At 43.3% G+C, this 9,363-nt stretch overlaps 1 pseudogene; it reads left to right on the top strand.

Annotated features, from left to right (window-relative positions):
* The first annotated feature begins 242 nt into the window (after positions 1-242).
* Positions 243-1,271, top strand: LOC123115188 (putative F-box/LRR-repeat protein 9; annotated as a pseudogene).
* The last annotated feature ends 8,092 nt before the right edge of the window (positions 1,272-9,363 follow it).

The raw sequence follows: 9,363 nt of genomic DNA, 5'->3' as shown, positions 1-9,363 counted from the left end.
AGACGGGTGAGAAAACGTTCATAAAGTGTCTAGGCTGGCACGCGATTCGGCACAGAACGCCAGAGGCCGCATGACTCTCAACTCCCGAGCAGTCCCTTCGTCTTCAACAGTCATAGACCGACGGTTCACGCCCTACCTCGCGTGTCGCCTCTATATAAAATGGTCTCCAGTTCACCGGATGCTATGACTGTTTTCACTTCCCGACGTCCCCAGTTCCAGCCCCAGCCCTAGAAGATCGATCGATGGACGATGTGGCGCCTGCGCCTCCTCTGTCCGAGCCGCCGGCCAGGGACTGGTCGCTGCTGCCCATCGACATGGTATGCATGATCTTTGTCAAGGCCGGCGCCGTCGACGTCCTCATGGGCGCCGGCCTCGTGTGCCACTCGTGGCTCGAAGCGGCTAAGTTGCCAGAGGTATGGCGCGTCGTGGACATGGAGAACCACGAGGCCGTGCTCCTCAAGGACCAAACTGTCCTGCGCGCAATGGCGAGGGCTGCCGTCCACCGTTCCAACGGGCAGCTTCGGGTGTTCGCCGGCAAGCTATTTGTCAACCATAAGCTCATGAAGTTTATCGTGGATAGGTGTTTCTCTTTCACTAGTAGCTTTGTGTTCAAAGTTTTATCAACCAACTACAGCTCTTCGTCAGTAAAATCTACCACTCCAAAGTCCTAACCACTCCGATCGGTACATACTTGAAAACATTATTTGCAGGTCGCCCTGTCTGACTAACCTTCGCCTCATATCCTGCTGCGACGTCTTCAGCAAGCGACTGGCCAAAGTTACTCTACGGAAGTCGCCTCTGCTGGAGCTGCGTTCCCTTGAGCTTGACGACACTCACCTCACCCTGTGAAGACTGACCGCCGTCCTTGAGAGCTGCCCTCTCTTGGAGGTTCTTCGGGTGCGCAACTGCTTCAAGATCTATGATGACGAGGACAAGGCGCATACACTGCAAGCAAAATTCCCCGCTATCAAGATCCTGACGCTTGAGTGCGATGATGAGTTTCGCTTCTCCCGTAAAAGAAATCAGTCCAGCTACGGGTATGATGACGAGAGGTTCGACTACGTTCCTGATTTTGAAGACCTGAGAATCGAATGATGTGACCATTATGATCGGTACTCTCAGCGTGCATCCTTATCTTTGTGATGGGGCTTGGCAGATGTATGTGGCGCCTATTTGTCTGGTTTGTTCCTTTTCTTTCCTTCCCGATGCATTTTATCTTTGTCACAAGCATTATTGTAGCCGAAGGTGTTGTCATTTAGTAACATGTTGGAAGTTCGGTGACGAGATTCGTATCTATTTTTGGACGTACCATCTATATACTCATTCTCAGATTTTAAGGTGGAGTGGGTGCGTCGTTCTGCTAATGTTGCCGGGCATAAATTTGCGAAAGTAGGTGTAGGTGATGAACTATGTAAGGTTTGGATGGGGGTCCCCCGGATTTTGTGTTGGATGTAATTTCGGACGATATTCCTAGCTTTGTTAGCTAGTTAAATAAAGCGGCGACATTAACCCTAAAAAAAACATCGAGACGTTTCCCTAACAAAAACATCAAGACGTTGCATGCAGCAGTAAGTACTAAGTATAGAAAGTCTTGATGTTTTTTTAGGCACAGTTACTATGAAGAAAAATATAAAGAAAGTCTCAATTTGTGAAAAGCAACGTCATTGTAACAATTTCACAAAAATTGCATACTTCAGCATGAAGATTTGTTCAAATTCCTAGCGAGATGGAAGGCAAGGGCATCTCCACTGCCAATACCTGGCCACTCAGCAGTTCGGGCTTCGGACATCAATTGTTGGCGTCGGCATCAATGACAAATAATGCATCGAGCTCTTGACTCTCTTTCACTTGGTCTTATTTTTTATCCGTATTTAGCGTCTACAATGAGAGACGGTGTGCTTGTTAAACTGAAATTTATTTGTTCTCTCTAAGCTTCTGATTTAGCTCCATCATTGTAGATGCTCTAATACGGTGAGTATGACCGGAATTTCCACTTTCACCTTTATCACTAGTTGATTTCCTATTGCCCACAGTTACTAGGACAAAATGGGGAGAGGCATCCACTAATCCCCACCTACAAAATCATCAATGGATATGTGGAGCACTGACACACGCGAGGATTAATCATAATAAAAAAATGAGATTATCATGAAAGCATGTCATAAATATGTGTGCATTAATACACAATTACAATCCAAATATTTTTTTCACAGCTCCATTATATTCAAAAAAATGAAAAAAATAATAGTTTTAGCACAATTTTGGGAAGTTTCAAAATTATTAACAGTTCATAAACATTGTTGTAAAGTCTTAAGCAATACTCCCTCCGTTTCTTTCTAGTCTGCATATAAGATTTGGTCAAAGTTAAACTTTGTTAACTTTGATAAGTTTATAGAAAAAAATATCAAGATTCATAATAAGAAATCAATATTGTAAGATGCATCATGAAATTAATTTTCATATCATATAGTTTTAGTATTGTAGATGTTGATATATTTTTCTACAAAGTTGGGCAAACTATACAAAGTTTGACTTTGACCAAATCTTATATCTAAACTGAAATGAAAACGGAGGGAGTACAAAATGCACTAAGAATAAAGAATGGCTAAGAACATAATTTAGCCCATTAATTAGTACCCATGACAACCCATTAAGAACTTTATCATCATTAACTTTTTTTCACAAGCATTTTTGCAACACTTTTCTCATTTAAACAGTTCATAAATCTTAACAAAGTGCTTAAATGTAATAAAGAAATAACGGGCTCAAAAATCTTACTGGCCCATACAATCATCAGCGGCCAATCATAAAAATTTGCCCATTGTACCTAAAAATTGTTTTCATGGGACCCAAATAATCAGTTCTCAAGCCTAAGCACCAGATTTGGCCCAATAATTCGCAAAGGCCCATGAGTCGCCCACATCGTTCTCAACTGTCCAATCAAACGAGACATTCAAGATCTACTAAGGCATGAACAAAGCATCTCCCATCTAGAAACCCTACCCTATTAGGGTTTGCATCAGTTTGGGACTTTGGATTTCGGGGAGTTGTTGGAAAACTAAGGTTTCAAGATTTCACAATTCATCTCTCTATTGCTAAACTGAATATATTTATGCTAGCTAGTTGATCGTACCAGACCACATTAGTTTTATCAAATATTAATAATAATGATAAGAAAAAGCTAAACATTGATCATTAGGGCTTTGTCTTTATGCCAATATATCAAAATTAATTATGGAAATTTTGCATTTTAATGGGAGATTTAATAGGCCTAACCATGGGCATCTATATATAAAGATTAAAACCACTAGCATTGCGGAAAAATCATTAACATTAAATCTAACATTAGTGATTACATAGTAGTTAGGCCGTTAATCGTAGCAAAAAATTGTGCTGACTTAGTTAGAGTTGTAAGCATTGATACACTTACTAGCTTTAGGGTTTAACAAAATTACCTAACTCGAGCTATAACACCCAAGACATATGGGGAACAAGCACTAACCATGATCAAGAAAGTGCATTTGGTGATAGACCATGGTTGCAGACATGAAAAATGGGGCAACACAATCTTTTTGGTGGTCAGGGGTGGTAGACAACCTTCCAGCCACTCAACGCCCTTTTTCCAGGATCAATATTTAGCCCTTGTAGGGTTTATGCCATGCATGTGTAATTATTTTTAGAGATATGCGTCCTCATCTTTTTATAAAAGTGTTCTTTTTGGCATAGAACAGACTTTCCATTAAACAAGGTGCCGAAACGAGTCATCGGCAACTAGGTCCTGGACAAAGATAGAAGCACCGCCCGGCCATACGGCTTGGGGTTCAGTGACCATCTTCGACCCGAACGCCCCAAGAGCGTCCGACACTTTATTACAATTTCTAGGAATGTAAACTACTGAAAAAATAGTAAAGTTCAAGAACGTAAAGGCTTTTATCTCCCTAAATAGGACAGCATTTGGTGAGATATCATATGCAAATCAGATGTGACGGCAGCTACCAACTCCTGGGCATCTGTCTCGATCATGACTTGAGTCATACCCCACTCCTGCGCTGCAAGTAAAGCATGGTAGCAAGCTTCGGACTGGAGAAAGTTGAGCTTTCCGGCACCCCCACCCACTTCATCCCCTGAAGAATCTCTGATGATAAAAGCCCATACTCCTGATCTCCTCTCGGACTGGAAAGCGCCATCCACATTTATCTTCAGAGTTTCAGGAGGTGGAGGCAAACATCTGCAGCTAGAGCCGCAAGGAGCCGCTCGTCCTCATCGGGCTCTGCGGGTAACCCGCGGCGGCGGCGGACAGAGCTCTCTGTCGCTTTCGTTTTCCTTGCTGGCTGCCTCTTGCGGCGGGCGGCGCGCGCCTCTGACTCCGGCGTGCGTGTCTGGGCCGCGGGGCAGGCACAAGAACCCACCGCTACCCGCGTGGGGGAGCAGCAGGCGGCGGGGCCAGGGGGCGTGCCCTACTAGGAAAAAGCCTGCTAGTGGCGCACCTGTCACTACTAGAAAAATGGCTATAGATGATATGGTCTCTAATGGCGCACCAGATATGTGATGCGCCACTACTATATAGTAGTGGCGCACCATGTGTCGGTGCGCCATTAGTGTGATAGACACTAATGGCGCACCAGACACACGGTGCACCACTAGTAACAATTTTTTATTTTTATTTTTCCAACAAATACTAATGGCGCACCAGGTTTCAGTGCGCCATTACTAGTACAGAGTGCGCCACTACTATAAATTTTTTTTTTGCAAAACTACTAAAGGCGCATCACCAGCTGGTGCGCCATTAGTAACCAAGGTTACTAATGGCGCATGTGTAGGTGGTGCGCCATTAGTAACCTGGGACCTGCTAGATATTTTGGAGAGCCACACCTACACACTCACTTTCCCCACTTCATTCTCTCCACCTCCTCCTCCAATCTTGTCTCGGCTGCCTCCTCCTCCTCACCTCATTTGCATCATAGATTCATCCAAATTAAGTGGTTAAATTACCTTTTTTGATAGGTAAGTAAGGGAAAAGCTATCTTTATGTTGTAGATCTACTTTTTTTCTCCGTCCAACAATATGCACATGCATTTTTTATGGCCTAGCTAGATCTATATATGTTTATGGTGTTGTATATGTTTGTGGTGTTGCATATATGTTTGTGTTTGCAGGTACCGGTATTTGAAATGCGATAGTTGCCAATATTTTGCCGGAATGTTGATTCATTTTCGTTTCGGCGAGAATTTTGGCACTATGCATTCTTTTTGGTCCTATTTTTAGGCAAAGTCATGCCAAATTTTTTCTTGGTTCTAAAATATCGTTTTGCTCTACCCGTAGGCGACCATGGTCCGCACGATGACCGAAGGCATCGTGAATAGGTTTTTGAGCTCCGCGAAGGCTGAGATGCTTCGAAAGAACAAGACGGAGATAAGATGTCCGTGTCGAAAATGCAAGCTGAGGAGCCTTATGGACCCGGATTCCGTACATGTGCGGGACCACCTGCTCTTGCGTGGTTTCATGGATGGCTATCGGTGGCAAGGTGATGAAGATGATTATGAACTCGTCCATGGAGGCCGGGCAAGAATTAAGGAAGCACTACTAGGGAAAACCCTAGCAGTAGCGCGGGTTTTGTGTCCACTAGTAGCGCGGAAGGCCGCGCTACTAATAAGGCGCTACAGCTATTGCTTAGCAGTAATGCGTGCCCGCACGCGCTACTGCTAGGACAAATAGCCGCAGCGTTTATTCAGTACAGCGCTACTGCTAAGGTAACTACTTGCAGCGTGTTTTCTGTCCATCGCTACTAGTATTTTTTTAGTGTATTTATGCGTCATCGTACAAATATTGGTATAATACTAGTTATGAGGTTTACATCATTATGTCCATAACAGTGTGTCAAATGAAGGTGGATTAGATTCAAGTGGAGGTAATATGTGGTGCATGTCAAAAGTATACTATTAATCCAAACTTGATCTAGTTTGGACTAGTAGTACTTTCGATGTGCACCACATGTTGCCTCCACTTGAATCTAATCCACCAGCACAAGCTATTTAATCATCATCATAGTTATTACCACCAATAGTATTTATTTAATCACCACTAGCTAATAATAATCATCATAGTCATTACCATCAACACTAGCTATTTTATCATCATAGTAATAGTGTAGCACATCATCATCCTCAAACTCATTTTTAGCTAGCTAATCACTCATGTTGCTCTCTCTTAGGTAAAATAACATAAAACATGTATAGCTCTCCTCCTTGATCAAACTGGAGCATGCAGATAAACCTGTCTCCTAATCGTGGGTAGCGCCTCTGTTTGCTGCCCCCTAGTACTTCTCTGCGCTCCCCCATCACATATTTGGTCCAGTCTTGCACTATTAAGCATCCGTCGCTAATCTTGAATGCACTAAAGTAATCTGTAGGATATCTTGGCCGTAAGCTGATAATACTCATGATACCTTTAGTCTCGATCCCATAAGGAACAACATTCATCGGGAGTCCCTGTTGAAGAACATCGTATGGTAACATACTTAGCAATGAAGTTTAGCTTCAAAAATAATGTATGAAAAAGATGCACTGATGACAAATAGTAAAAATCTGTTGGGGAACGTAGTAATTTCAAAAAATTTCCTACGCACACGCAAGATCATGGTGATGGCATAGCAACGAGAGGGGAGAGTGTTGTCCACGTACCCTCGTAGACCGTAAGCGGAAGCGTTATGACAACGCGGTTGATGTAGTCGTACGTCTTCACGATCCGACCGATCCAAGTATCGAACGTACGGCACCTCCGAGTTCAGCACACGTTCAGCTCGATGACGATCCCCGGGCTTCGATCCAGCAAAGCTTCGGGGATGAGTTCCGTCAGCACGACGGCGTGGTGACGACGATGATGTTCTACCGGCGCAGGGCTTCGCCTAAACTCCGCGACGATATGACCGAGGTGGAATATGGTGGAGGGGGGCACCGCACACGGCTAAGGAACGATCCGTAGATCAACTTGTGTTGTCGTGTCTAAAGGTGCCCCCCTGCCCCCGTATATAAAGGAGCAAGGGGGGAGGGGGCGGCCGGCCTAGGAGGGGCGCGCCAAGGGGAGTCCTACTCCCACCGGGAGTAGGACTCCCTCCTTCCTTGTTGGAGTAGGAGAAGGAGGAAAGAGGGGGAGAGGAGGAAGGAAAGAGGGGCTGCACCCCTTGTCCAATTCGGACCAGAGGGGGGCTGCACGCCTCCTTCCTTTCGGCCTCTCTCCTCAATTCCCGTATGGCCCAATAAGGCCCATATACTCCCCGGCGAATTCCCGTAACTCTCTGGTACTCCGAAAAATACCCGAATCACTCGGAACCTTTGTGAACTCCGAATATAGTCGTCCAATATATCGATCTTTACGTCTCGACCATTTCGAGACTCCTCGTCATGTCCCCGATCTCATCCGGGACTCCGAACTCCTTCGGTACATCAAAACTTATAAACTCATAATATAACTGTCATCGAAACCTTAAGCGTGCGGACCCTACGGGTTCGAGAACTATGTAGACATGACCTAGAACTATTCTTGGTCAATAACCAATAGCGGAACCTGGATGCCCATATTGGCTCCTACATATTCTACGAAGATCTTTATCGGTCAAACCGCATAACAACATACTTTGTTCCCTTTGTCATCGGTATGTTACTTGCCCGAGATTCGATCGTCGGTATCCAATACCTAGTTCAATCTCGTTACCGGCAAGTCTCTTTACTCGTTACGTAATGCATCATTTCGTAACTAACTCATTAGCTACATTGCTTGCAAGGCTTATAGTGATGTGCATTACCGAGAGGGCCCAGAGATACCTCTCCGACAATCGGAGTGACAAAACCTAATCTCGAAATACACCAACCCAACATGTACCTTCGGAGACACCTGTAGTACTCCTTTATAATCACCCAGTTACGTTGTGACGTTTGGTAGCACCCAAAGTGTTCCTCCGGTAAACGGGAGTTGCATAATCTCATAGTTACAGGAACATATATAAGTCATGAAGAAAGCAATAGCAACATACTAAACGATCAAATGCTAGGCTAACGGAATGGGTCATGTCAATCACATCATTCTCCTAATGATGTGATCCCGTTAATCAAATGACAACTCTTTTGTCCATGGCTAGGAAACTTAACCATCTTTGATTCACGAGCTAGTCAAGTAGAGGCATACTAGTGACACTATGTTTGTCTATGTATTCACACATGTATTATGTTTCCGGTTAATACAATTCTAGCATGAATAATAAACATTTATCATGGAATAAGGAAATAAATAATAACTTTATTATTGCCTCTAGGGCATATTTCCTTCAGTCTCCCACTTGCACTAGAGTCAATAATCTAGTTCACATCGCTATGTGATTTAACACCAATATTCACATCTGCATGTGATTAATACCCATAGTTCACATCATCATGTGATCAACACCCAAAGGGTTTACTAGAATCAATAATCTAGTTCACATCGCTATGTGATTAACACCCAAAAGAGTACTAAGGTATGATCATGTTTTGCTCGCGAGAGAAGCTTAGTCAACGGGTCTGTCATATTCAGAGCCGTATGTATTTCGCAAATATTCTATGTCCAAAATGCTCTGCACGGAGCTACTCTAGCTAATTGCTCCCACTTTTAATATGTATCCAGATTGAGACTTAGAGTCATCTGGATTGGTGTAAAAGCTTGCATCGTTGTAACTTTTACGACGGGCTCTTTTATCACCTCCATAATCGAGAAACATCTCCTTAGTCCTCACTAAGGATATTCTTGACCCATGACCAGTGATCTACTTATTAGATCAAAATTGTATTACTTTGCCAAACACAGAGCAAGGTATACAATAGGTCTGTTCACAGCAGAGCATACTTTATAGAACCTATGACTGAGGCATAGGGAATGACTTTTCATTCTCTTTCTATTTTCTGCAATGGTCGGGTCTTGAGTCTTACTCAACTTCACACCTTGTAACACAGGCAAGAACTCCTTACTTTGACTATTCCATTTTGAACTATTTCAAAAATTTATCAAGGTATGTACTCATTGAAAAATCTTATCAAGTGTCTTGATCTATCTATATAGATCTTGATGCTCAATGTGTAAGCAGCTTCACCGAGGTCTTGCTTTGAAAAACTCTTATTCAAGTATCCTTTCATGCTATCCAGAATTTCCATATCATTTCCAATTAACAATATGTCATCCACATATAATATTAGAAATGCTACAGAGCTCCCACTCACTTTCTTGTAAATACAGGCTTCTTCAAAAGTCTGTATAAAACCATATGCTTTGATCAACTCATCAAAGCATATATTCCAACTCCGAGATGCTTGCACCAGTCCATAGATGGATCGCTAG

Source organism: Triticum aestivum, chromosome 5B (assembly GCF_018294505.1).
Source record: "Triticum aestivum cultivar Chinese Spring chromosome 5B, IWGSC CS RefSeq v2.1, whole genome shotgun sequence".
NCBI classification, from domain to species: domain Eukaryota; kingdom Viridiplantae; phylum Streptophyta; class Magnoliopsida; order Poales; family Poaceae; genus Triticum; species Triticum aestivum.
Note: the sequence above shows the minus strand (reverse complement) of the source record. Positions and strands in the feature narration are given on the sequence as shown.